At 37.6% G+C, this 13,458-nt stretch overlaps 1 long non-coding RNA gene across 1 annotated transcript in view; it reads left to right on the top strand.

The window, feature by feature from the left end:
• Positions 1–13,330, top strand: part of LOC119694998 — a 109,190-nt gene extending 95,860 nt beyond the window's left edge. Inside the window, exon 3 of the long non-coding RNA XR_005255022.1 lies at positions 13,221–13,330. This is a non-coding gene — a long non-coding RNA (uncharacterized LOC119694998). The remainder of the gene's footprint in view (positions 1–13,220) is intronic.
• Positions 13,331–13,458: the final 128 nt, after the last annotated feature.

Genomic DNA, 13,458 nt, shown 5'->3' on the forward strand with positions numbered 1-13,458 from the left:
AAGGCCAAATAATCATAATCATTTCAAGTTGATAGCACAGTATATTTCCCCAGGGAATGCTATTCAAATTAAATCAGTCATACCAACAATAATTTTATAATTATATAAAGGGAGCCCTCTACTTCAGTAATTTTTCTGAAAAAATTGTGCATTCTATCAAATGGTTATTACTTCCAGAGTTTTTTCTCCCCACATATCTTGATACTCTCTACCTTCTGTTATGTGAAAAAAAATTGTTATTCTGATAATTAGCATGTGTAAGTGCAATCAGTGTCAAAATAAAAACAAATGTAAATTTCTGATTTTATCTCTGATGTAGGCACTGGCTGCCACAAGATGATTTTCTGTTGTTGATGGCAATAAGTCATTGATTAGCCTCATTTCGAAAGCATCGAAGGCCAGATTAAATATTCCAGTCACACTCAAAGGAGAATGAAATTTTCTCATGAAACTACCATGACTGATATTTATTGGTCAGTCTCAGGCTCTGGAGCTCCAAGTTCAGCAAGGAGCTCTCCTTTGAATGTCCAGAGTAATTTCCTGGTGTCACTTGAATGCTCGTAGGAGCAGATGGGCATAAGGCCTGGAGAAAAACTGAGCCTGAGGGATCTGTTGTAGTAAGCTGGGACACAGACTCAGAGAATCATGGAATTGTCTGGGTTGGAGGGGACCCTAAGGCCCATCTAGTTCCATGGCTTGCGAGTGAAGAGTGACAGCTGATCCCTTTGCAAGTGGGTTATTCAAATATAATGCCAATCCTGCCTTTTTATATTATTTTTCCCATTTTCTACAGCAGAGCATTAATTAGAGTAGAAAAATAACCTCATTTCTTCTGCTGCAAGCAGATTGCTGAACGTTTGTGATGCTCTGAGTTAGATAAAGAAAGCCAGTTTAGGAGCAGGATAAGGCCGTTTTTTAGGCTAGATCAAATTGATTGCGAAAGAACTAGAGCTAAAAGTGCTCCACCTTTTTAGAATGGGATGATTAATATCTCCTTTATGAACAGAAGATAAAATGTTCTGCTTCTTATACTCTCCACAGAAATAAAACTGAACTAAAAATAAGTCCTAATGCAGTCAAGTTTAAAATAGAACTCACAGTAGAGAAGTATTCATGAGCAAATGAGTTAATGATTTCTGACTGGTTTACCAAATACCAAAATATTAAACATAACCTTTCCTAAATGCGTGTGGTTTTATTCCATTACTAGCAATGAGTAGCATCAAATAGCATGAATTGTGAAATCCTTCCCTGGATGAGCCTGAATCAGGGTTTGAGACATAACTTCAGTAGTGTGAGGATGAACTTTGCATGTCCCTTCATAACTCATTTTCCTGTACTCTAGACAACTTAAATGTATATATATGCAATAACTGATTACTTTAAGGTGGCTAGGAAAGTTTTCCCAAGAGATATGAACTGTGAATGGTCAAAATCTAGTAATGAATTTGCTTTTCAGTTACAGAAAACATCTGGATTTTATGCTTGTCTTAGTTTATCACATGTGTTCCTGCTATCATCATGGTCCAGTGGAAAGCTCCATTTCAGGAGATTTCTGGTGGGTAGGTGGGTAGGATAACAATGAAATTCTTGATCTAACTGTGACTGTGGCTTTTGTTCTGGTAGGTGGCTTTTTTGTCTATCTTTAGAAAATAATTTAAAACTCAAATGAACACTTCTGCCCCCAGAAGGAGATAAAACTGATGTATATTTTTTATCATAGTATCCCATTCTCAGTTTGGCAGTTCCTGAGAAATAAAATACTGGGTTATATTGTAATCAGGCACTGGTATGTTTTGGAGGCTAAGGTTCTGCAAACAAAATTTCAGAATTAAGTTTGTCTCTCCATTTCAGCTGATCTAGAAAGAAATGCTTCAGCTAATTTTAGTCTTGCTGGTCAGGAATGTACATCCTTTGCCTCTCATCAAAGAAGAACAAGGTATTTTCCATCATTAATTTCTACATCTTCTTAAAATGGAATAAAATTACTTGTCCACTGAAAAATATTAGTCTCATTCCCAGCAACTGATTCATCAAAGTGCACATTGCTACTTCTCATGTATTAGTCTCCTTCCATCACAAACCAAATTAATGTAGCATATTGATGTAATTAGTCTTTTAACACCTACAGAGACACTGCACCCGTCACGCTGTGCCTCATCAGGGCAATAAAGGTTACAGGGAGAGTTGTATCAAAGACCATGTGCATGCTGTATATACATGATCTTATAGTCTATTTTTTGTGCTATTTTTTGGCCCTTGAATTTACATCTGGCCATAGCCTGTGGCTGCACCTTAGCAGTCCTGCATAGCTGCAGGCAAGTGCTCAGCTCTCATTGGGAAGATGGTACCTTCTCCTTCTGATTTTTGATAACAGGGTGGTCTTACTGTGCTGCTGATGACTGGAAGATAATAATGTTGGGCGAGAAGCTGTCGCTCACCTAAGCTCCTTCTGTGGGTTTTGCCCCATATAGCATATGGCCATCCATGCATCAGTGAGCAGTGGCTACCCTCGTGTCAGGAGATGTCGTTTGCCTTGGGCTGTCATTGCAGACATGCCTTGTTATTCATGAAATGCACTAATTAAGCATTCTCTTAATTATATGATTCCTCATCTTAGTGATTTTCCTGTGATTTGACTTGTATGACATCAGTTTACTGCTTCTTCTGATGAAGCATTTAAAATGCTTTCTTTTCAACTTTGAGTATTAGTCTACAAGTATAGGTTCCACAGTGTTTCCTTTCCCCAGGACAGTGATTTGACCTAAATAATGGCGCCTTCATTGTCATTATAGAGATATTGTTCCTTCTCTGACCATGTCTGGCCATGAAGTTTTTGACCAAAATTTCAGTGTCATTAGAAAATGATGATTGGACTTTGCTGGGATTCTCTTGCATACCAGTTTTTCCTCAGTCAAACCCCCTCGCTTCTTTCTTTCCAGGGCATGCTACAGCATTTGTTGGGTCTGCCTTTGACCTTTAATATACTAATTTATATTCCCTAATATAATTTTTTCCTCTTCAGTCTTTTCAACTTCTAGTTACCCCACCTCTACATAATGAATTTGGTTTTTTTCCTTTCTTTCTCCTTTTCTTTTGGTCTTATTTTTATCATATAAGGGATAATGGGAGCAAAAGAAATTGTGTGATACTGCTTCTACTGATTAAATTAGAACTAGAGTGTCTACTGCTTAGGGCAACCTTTTACAGCTTGGTAATGTGATAAACTGGAAACAGACAGACCAGTAAAACTTCCTTCTTTGCCTAAATTCTGTTTGCTGTGTACATTAACTATGTCATTACTATCCTCTGTGCTGGCAGCAATGCCTGACATTAATCCAAATTAAAGAATTCATGAGACAAAGAAATAGTGACAAGCTTAGACTGGACTATGACCAAAATCATATGGATTTATAGGAGAAAGAAATGCAGCTACGAGTAAATAACCTTTCGGGAGTTAAATTCTGCCTTTACTACTTTGACTCTGGGCACTGTTGCCCAAACTTCTGCTCTTTGAGATCAGCCTTTAAAGTTTAAAGCCTGTTCTTCAAATAACCCATTTTCCAATTTTTTTAAATGACTTTTATTAATACTGTTGCTATTGATAACCCAGTTCACAAAAGACTCATGGGTAAGAATGCAAAGGCACACAAACCACATCCTCTCTGAGTGGCTGAAGACCAGGGCCCTGGGACATTTAATGTCAGATGACAGGAGAAAAGTTATCAAGTGGGAATAGTGTTTTAATTATTCTTTAAGTGTTATAATTAAACAATAACTGCAACATATGCTGGTTGTTTGCCACTTGTACTCACTGAACTTGTGTGTGGTAAAGCAATGGCATTGCCAGAATATTTCCGAGTCTGCAGAAAATGGATGGAGCAGTTGCTAGATTAATGTCAGGCTGACTGACCTGCACCTGCGTGTGAGGGCTAACATATTGTTTGGAATTTTTGATTTAAGGAAGGGAAGTTCTGGTTTTAGGTCAAGTCTTGGAGGGCATCTCCCACCCAAGACAGTTAATGACAGGGAAACCTTTGCCATTAAAATTGTTCTGCTGCTTTACGGAACTGGGATGTCGCCCTACAAGCCTTGCTTCTGGTCCTAAGGAATAATTAAGCAACTAAAATATGCAACTGGCACGCTCAAAATTATAGGTGGAAAAAATATTTTGAGAACATTGGAATATGCAGTAGATGTTTGAAGTACATTACCAGTGTCAATGAACACAAAAGCCCAGGAGGAAATTTGGCATTTTGTCAAAATCTAAGTTATTAAAATACCATTCTGATGCTGACCTTTTGATTTCTTCATTGGATGCATACAAAGTGAACAGCTCAGTTTCAAAAAACAGTATTTTGAAATTAAGAATGCCAGCAGCTTAAAATGAAGTGTTTTCACTAAAATTTGGGTAACTTGTTTTGGTATTGTTGACTGTTATTTTTGAATTTTTCTTCATTACTTATATTCCCTCCATTTTGGACCCTCCAAAAGTTCACATCCTGAAATTCCTTGCAGACTAAAACTTTCATTGGCCAAAATCCTGCATACTATATATTACATCTGGCACCTCCTGTGGTACTAAAACCTGTCTAAATATACAGAAAGATTATTTGTCTTTAGTGTCACATAATTTGAGATTTTCAATACTCAGATTTCCTGAGTGGCAGTTGATCAGTGTTTTCTGCACTTTTGGAGGCCCTTCTATATTAGAAGTAATTTTTTTCTACCCAATCTCTGCTGCTTGAAACTCCAGTGGAAAGTAACCATCAGCTACTGAACTGACACGTTGGGAAAGAATGAGCCAAGGTTCATTTGTATATTTTTTTTCATTTTCCCTCAATCAGATTTTGGTTCTTTTAAGATTAAATACCTTTTTTTATGGAGGAAACATAAAGAAGATAGTAATTTCTGGGTGGGATCTGAAGATGATGGGTTTCATAGGTTTCATGAGAATTTGAACAATGAAGGGTTGTTTTGACATCTGTGGGAGCATCTGCAAGATTACACTTCAGATTCTCACATTTGACCTTCCAATATAATTTCAAAATGACAATAATGCAATCTTACTGCAAATAGGAGCAGTTGGTTCCTTGACTGAAAATGACTGGTAATTGCAATTTAATTTTTTATTAGAAAGACAATTAATTTTTTTCCCAAGTAATTTGCAATAATGCCTGTGTGTTCAGGTGTTGCTACTGTCAGAGACCACTAAATATTTGAACACTTTTTCTTTGATGGGACAGCAACAGCTAAATCCCAAACCACAGATTTTTGTTAGGAGCATCTGTGTACGAGTTATTTTCTGGTACTTAGGGAAGAGACAGGAGACAGAAGACATTTCTCGTTCACTCCCAGCCACTTGCTGGCCCTGCAGTTGGTGATCTGGGCTATTCTCAGCAGTGCTGCTGGTGGAGGAAAGCAGTGAGCTCCTAAAGCACTGAGGCTTGGTTCTACCATCACATCCTCAGAAAAATAGATTATATGAAACTCCTGGATTATTCCTGTGAGCGGGAAAGACACTAGATTTATGGGTAAAAACTTTGCTTAGGAAATATTACTGTTTGGTGTTGAATATTATCGTATGGTCAAAATCTCATCCTGACTCTGCTGAAGCTGTCAAAAGCCATTGGTTTCTGCTGAAGTCAGCAATGGGGGCTGTTCTTTGCAGCCATTGAAATTTTCCCTGTATTTCAGTGACAAATATGTGGTTATTATCACAGGACTATTCTATTCATTATCTGAATGGGCAGAGTGAAAAATGGAGTGCCAACAAGGATATGTATATGTATGTGTGTGTATATATATATATATATATATATATATATGGCTAAATTTACCGAGTGTGTCTTGACCCACTTGTGTTGTACAGGTCAGTGACAGCCAAATACTGAAGGACCTTCCTTGTTTTTTGTTCCTCTCCTGGATTTCCCATACTCTCATAAAACAAGCTTTAAATCTCAAACACCTTTTGGATGGATGGGAATACTCTACCCATGTTAAAAGTTAGGTATGATACAGACCCAAACTGTGCTTATGAGCAATAAAGTAAGAGGAAAACTCAAGATCTCTAATTCTACTAAAACCACAGTAAGTTACACAGATGCAGAGACGTGTGCCAGTCAGAAGACAGTATTTTTGCATGTAAAACTCAATGCAGAAGGTCCAGCCTGGTGCTCTGTATCTGGTTGGAGCAGTGCTACAGTGCAATGCTGGATTGTTTCAGTGTTAGACAGTGCTTCAGTCACAGAGATACTGCTTTATAGTAAAATTTCCTAGTACATTTTCACTGTAATTCATCCTAAAATTTTAATAATAAAAGTATGTCTTCCATTCCAGTATCTCAAAATATTTGTGAAGTGCCATAGACAAGTACTAGGGGACTAATTTGCAGAGTTTTGCACATATGCTCTTTATTACATTTTATTTGTTCAACTTCCAACATTAATCTACAGCTTTATAGTAAGAATGATAAAAATATATTATGTATTTCATGTCATTATTTGTATGACTTAGTACCTGTAAATGCAACTGATATGAGTGAGGAATGAAACTGCACAGCTGCACTGAAAACAAGGCTGCTTGTGTGACTAAATGGCAATTTGGTTATGTGACATCAGAGGACATTTCACATATTTTGTTTCAGCATGTCACATCAAGTCATTAGCAACAATTACAATTCCTTTTTAAATCAGTAAAGCTACAATATTTTCAAGCATATGTATCCTTGTTCCCCCACCCACCTCTATTTCTTTTTTCTCCCTCTAATCTCAGCGTAAGTTTTATGATTTTTCTTCTTATGTGCTCCCTACAGGAGCTGGGTAAGTCTCAGAACCAAAGAGTTCTTGTTTAGCTCCTCTCTGGAGCCTGGAGCAGATGGTACAAAAGAACACGCATCCCCAAGGAGTTGCATAAAAAGTCTGTGGAGGCCTGGTACACAGTGGAGCTGTGCTGCCTAAAACATTTGCATAAATCTTCTTGCAGTTCCATTAAACAATGTCTGTGGCTGGGATGAAATAGAAGTTTTGGAGTGCTTCTAGCTGGGGGTTTCTTTCCTTTGATTTTTAGAATTTCTTTATATATAAAACAAAGGTAAGGTTTTGTGGGAATTCTAACTTTCTTTCACAAACCACAAAGAATAAAAGCTTTTTTTATGAAGTACTGGTATGACCAGAATTTCTGAATCTGTATTGAATGACTTCATTTGTTTTGAGATGAACAGTCAATGAAAATGCATTCATCTGGTCTGCACCCTAATTCCAGTTCTCATTTGCTCCTACTAGATAGATCTGCCTGCCAAACATCATTTTGGTGAGTGTTTGAGATGTAGGAACTCTCTGAAAAAGATTTCACTTTAGTTGCTGCCCAAATTATTTCAATCCATGTATGCACATGAATGAATACTGTGAACCACTTGCCTATTCAGCTCTTCTCCAGTTCTCATTCCCAGCACTGCTGACAATGATAACACAACAGTACTTTTGGTCCTAAATTCAGCTTTATCTACCAGGAATTAGTACTGCTGTGTCTGTTAAAGCTTTCTCAGTTGTAAAAAGAAAATCAATATTCGTTTGATGTTTGCAGCTTGGACCTACACTAGGTAGAAATGTAACAATATTGCTGTTGTCAGCATAAGTCCAGAACTGAGCTGACAAACAGAAATTCAGAGGAATGAGTGAAAAAGCTTGTTAGTATGCCTGCCATTACCCAAGGAAGAAGTGAGCATTTGAACATTACCAAAAATGCTTTTTGAGTAGATTTGGTTACATAGCTCTTTTTTTAAGGGGATTATTTTAAAAAAAATCTATTTCTTAAGAATTTATTAAATGTAATAGTTGGAAGGGGGGCCTTAAAAATGTGGAATAATGCTTTTTAACACTTTTCCCCCATTTGCGTCATTTAAGTATTCCATTTGACTGAAAGTGAGAGTGTGTGCTGCTCTGCTGTTTTTACTGTTCTTTTCTTGCCTGTCTTCCTAAAGAGAGAGAACCAGAGACTCCTTCAATTCATGCCTTTGATCAAGCCTTGCTGTTTTTCTGAGAATATCAGAATTCTGGGCCCTCAAGTTAAAATTTTTCAGGCTTTGTTTTCTGTTAAATACAAATATATTTCTAACTGAAGAGGCCTGTTTTCAAAAGTGCATAACACCCTTTGAAAGAAGATTTTAGCACATTTGTAAACACTGTTTGGCCTCTTTTCAGGTTGAAAAATTCAACTTCCCTAAATATAAATACAGTATTTCTGTGTCTAATGTAAGCACGGAGTCATGGGAAACAAATTCCTTGATAATGAGTAAACACCTAAAAATCATTGGGCAGACTCTGTCACAAGCTGTGTCAGAGAGCTGGCATGGGAGAGCTATTCCATTCTTAGCCTCCAGAGCCAATCTGTAGGTTCATTTTGCTATAAGAACTGGATTACTTGTGCAGGTATTCCTTCAGTAACACTTGTTTGTCCTTCTTGTATCAAAGACTGCATAAAACTGTGATGGAAAAAATGAAAATGTAATTAAAATAGATATGCAATGTAGAAAACAATAGTAATTTGCAAGAATGGAAATCCTTCCTAGTGAAGCCATGCCCTTGACCCTGGAAGGGATCCTGCCTGAGCTACCGTAGCTCTTGGCTGTGTACAAAACGAGAAGCAGAGGCACAGTCCTAAGAGACTCACAAGGAAGAGCTCAAGCCTCCAGGGGAACAGCATTTTCCTGCTTCTCAGTGGTCATGTGAGCCTTGGAAGTCTGCTCCTTACTGGGAAGGCAGCACCTCGCAGGGGGAGGTCAAAGGACAGGTGTGAGAGTCGAAGCAAAGCTTCTGCCAAAATATCTGTAATGTTTCCTGGATCCTTTGAAAACGTGAAGGTGTGAAAAGCTGCTCATTCATCAGTTCAGTGGGTACCACCCAAAGAGCATGGGAAAGGAGGTTTTAGTTTGGGACTTCTTAAAATCAAAGCCATGTGAATTTAAAAGTAGGAAGGTAAGGTAAGGGGTGGTGTGTGTGAAATCATTTCTGCTGATTTGAGAAACAGTGACCAAATTAATCAGACTCAGATGGAACACTGCTGAAGTTTTGTTTCAAACTACAGCTCTGATTTGCAAGCTAATGCTTTCATTGTAAATATATGCTTTTTGGGTCATTTTTTTAATTCTCCAGTTTTAATTTTGTTCAGATCAAATGCTTTGGATATGTTTAGCAAAAATGTTCTTACAGAGATTTAAAAATGTAAGGGTTCTTCAAATAAGCTTTATACAAAGTTGTCAGAAACCCACTCTGCTAGCTAAATTGTCAGGTAACTTTGTTTCCTGTGAGGAGGAAGTTGGATGTAGATTGTAGTCGTAAGATGATTCATATGTTTCTTGCTCATCTCCCAACTGCTTCCCTCCTACATAAAATTCAAGATGCAGTTTTTCCTACAGATGTCTGTGCAAGTCTGTCTCACACACATTTTATTTCTGTACACAGATAGGTGAACAGTCCAGATATAAACAGATTAAAATAGTTTGACAAGGAATACAGTTCTTAGAATTTTAATTGATCCAATAAATCTTCTGCATTTCTGCCCACTTAAACCAAAAGACTCAAACAAGATCCTTGAGATGATTTTATTCCAGAGTTTAAAAATGTATGTATGGGTTTATGCCACATTTTGAGGATTAATATAGGCCAGTCTCTTAAACATAAGCAGAATTTCTTTCTCTTTCAAAGGAGCGTAAGCATTTTAAAACGACAAAATAGTCCTGAATTGATTTACAATGATTAGAAATGCTGTTCATATAGCCTGCTTTTTGGCAATGTGCAAGTGTAGTATCTGATGTGTAAATACTGTATTCTGAGCACAAGGGGTCCAGTTCTGCCAGCTCTTCCATTCAGACAGTTCCATTAAGATAAATAAAAATTCTCAGGTGGGATTAAACTTCGCGACACTATACATAAATATTTTCTCATACTAGTAAGATAACGAGTAGACTTCTTTGTCCAATATTTTTTTTATATTTTTCAGATATAAAAAAGGGAGATCTTTGTTCTTTTTTCCATAAAAACACAGGTTTTCAATGCATATGTCACTTAGTAACATGTCTGTAAAGATAGAAAGGATAACAATTTTGTAAAAACAACCCCCCAAATAATATTTTAGTATTCAAGAATGGAATGCATGACACTGAGGTACATTTATCCTATAAATTGGCTTGCACTGAAATTGGGAATCATCTAATATAATGACAAAAAGCTCCTCCAAAGGATAAAGTGATTCAGCTGACAAACTGGCAATTACTCACACAGACTTTTCAAGTCTGTCTTTAAATAAAACATTAGTTAAAATATTACGGTATATGCCTTGTGTCATCCAAAGGAAGATGAATGCTGCTTTACCTTCTATGAGATACTTTCAATTAAAAATATTTAAAAGCATGTTGATGTAGCTGAAAATGCACAGGCTTTAGATTTTTGGAACAGTGAGATTTACTTTTTGGGATGACTAGCAAAGATTAATGAAATGGGTCTATTAGTTAATTTGAAGGCTACAGAGTTTTATTCATTCATAGGAAATCTACATCCAATATATACTTCATAACCACTACTGATCATAACAACTGTAATTGCAGACCCAAATAAAGCCAGATTGGATTGCCTTTACTTGCCCTGATGTTTTCTGCCCCATGCACTGGTTAGATATTTACAGCAGTTGTTGTGATTCTTTGGTTGCTCTTTTCAGCGCACAGGCTGTAGGATAACAAGGCACCATGGCCAATGAATATTACCAGAAGGCATTAATCCAGTCAGTTTAGCATAATTTATTAGGCAGCACACAAATTAATAATCTGTTCCTGTGTTAAATATTACGACAGTGAAGAAGAGAAAGATCCCATTTTTTAAGCTGAAAGAACGTTCAAGGCAAGGTTTGTTGAAAGAGGCCGTATATTTAACTTAGTTAATTGTTATGGTTAGAAATAAGGTTTGCACACAGCTTCTTGTACTTGCAACCAATGTCCCTGAAGAAGAGAGCTAAAGAATATCTTTTTTCTCCTATCCGGGGTATCACCTGGGGTAATAAGAGTCCTATGTCTGCCTTTGGACCTCAGTGTCTTAGATTGTCTGGGGTGGGGCAGGGTGGCAGGAGGATGGAGCTGGGGGTGCTGCCATAAGTGTCATCCTCACACCCACCTGCCAAAAAGCCCCAACCCCATAATAAGAAGGTGACCCTGCTTTCTAGCTGCAACTCTCTCAATAGACATCAGTGGACGAGTCCCTTTTTTTGATTGCTTGATTACTCCCTCAACAAGGAATTGGCGAGTTTAAGACTTGGGACAAAACGAAAATGGAATGAAACCCCAGCACGTGGAATTGCTAAAGCAACAGAAGCTGGACTTTGGAAGTTTGAGCTTCCTCTAGTCCGAGAAACCTTTTTCTTGTTTGTAAAGGTCCAATAGAAACTGAGGAAGCAGTGATTTTTACAGAGTTGCGGCAGCCTGCAGCAGAGCTGAATGATAGGACCAGGGTGAGTGGTTTTAAACTGAAAGAGGAGAGTTTAAATTAGCTATTAAAAAGAAATTCTTTACTCTGAACTTGGTGAGGCCCAGCACAGGGCACCCAGAGAAGCTGTGGAAGCCCCATGCCTGTAAAAATGTTCTAGTCCAGGTTGGATGGGGCTTGTGGAAGGTGTCCCTGCCAATGGCAGGGGGTCAGAAACTGGTCCCTTCCAACCCAAACCATTCTGTGATTCTATGATTAGTGAAACAAAGTTACAGCTACAGAAAAGAAATTCTCTCTGGACTCTTCTGGATATATTTTTGGGCATAAAACTGTGTACTAGTACTCAGCAAGGATGAGATAAAATTGTGGCATTAGAAACTTTGTGTGTTCTCCCAGTGTTTTATAGAAGTTTTCAAACATATTAATTACCTGTTCAGAACTTCAGAATTTCAACTTCCTTCATGGTTATTAATTTATACTTGCTTTAATTCACCTACACGGGATAATTTAGTATTCTTTGAATTTTTAATATCTTTTCAAGATTGATATTTATTATGTGTTTATAGCATTCTGTTTAAATGCTTTTAAGCAGCATGGTAACAAAATAATGTAGTGTATCTGCTACAGCATGTTCAATAATGTATATGATTGTTTCTCTGAGAAAGAAAGAAGCCTTGGGTGTTAAGAGGCTCTAAGCAGGAGGCCATGCTGACAGAAGGGAATTTGGGATAGCAGGGTTCCTTGAAGGTCCTCAAGAACAGGATCAGAATTTATTTGTAACATGTTTACTGTAATTGAAGTTAGTAGCTGCCTCGAGATAGCATTACTCCCATTAAAAAAATTCTCAAGAATAGTTCATAGAAACTCATGAGCAAAATTAAATTGCGAGCTGAGATGGTAAAGCAAACTATCAAAGGTGATATGTATCCAGATTAGCTATTAAGATCTGCTCTCCCTTCTTTCTGTGTCTTTTTGGCTGCTGACTGTAATGTCTGCACATACATCCTAATGTCTATGGGGCTCTGTATGGGTAGTAATAAATAATTGTATCTCCAACTGATGTTCCTAGAAATGACAGCTTCTGAAATATAGTCAGTAATCTGACATATAAATCTTCCTTTGAAATCTCAGCAAATTCTGCTTCTCTTCTAGATTTGTCAGCTGCCTTTCAGATTCATGGTCTCTGTGGTTTGGTTGATGTATCTTTCAAACCACATGGGATAATCAAAGTTGCCCTTTTTTGGATCCCATTAGACTCTTTTTAAGAAACCCCAGGGGTCTTCACGAGGCAATAGACCCCCCCCCCCCCCCAGGGCCTGGTGCTCTTGAGTTGCTCTTATTCCTGCACTGGTTTAAGGACAGTGACTATGCAGTTCTCTCATCTGGGAACCAATGCTAATCCAGATGAAAATTAGAGGATTCTTGCTTACAAGGTGGCCAAAGCTTAAAAATAAATGACACTCATATTGACCATTCCAACAATTTTTTATTCTTCTTCTTTTCTGGGGGGAAGTGGTGGTGGTTGGTAGTGGGTGTTTGAGGGGGTTTTTTTGTTTCATTTTATTAAGCCATTGTGGAAGATTTGAGTGGTTTATTTTATACTTGTGGTTCTTAACTAACATTGTTCTAATAGCCCACCTAACACACTCTCTTATCTAAAATGCTGAGGAGACTGCTACAGCATGTAAAAACAAAGTTGAAGTAGGTAAATCCAGCATGTGAATGTTTTGTCCATCTTTCCTTGTACAGGAATTCAAAATTGTGCAGTGGATTCCTGAGGCTCTGGGACAGGACAACCAATCACACGGGAGTCTGACATTCATGTGAGTCTGCTGTTCTCTTGATGCCAAACAAAATATCCTCCAGGGTTTCCAGACAATTTTTAAGATTAAATAGAACAATCAAACTTAATTAGCATATTTATCAGTCAGATGACTCTAAATGTTTTTATGAGAGTTGGAGAGTACATTTGAATGATTTAGATGGT

This window comes from Motacilla alba, chromosome 4A (assembly GCF_015832195.1).
Source record: "Motacilla alba alba isolate MOTALB_02 chromosome 4A, Motacilla_alba_V1.0_pri, whole genome shotgun sequence".
Taxonomy (NCBI): domain Eukaryota; kingdom Metazoa; phylum Chordata; class Aves; order Passeriformes; family Motacillidae; genus Motacilla; species Motacilla alba.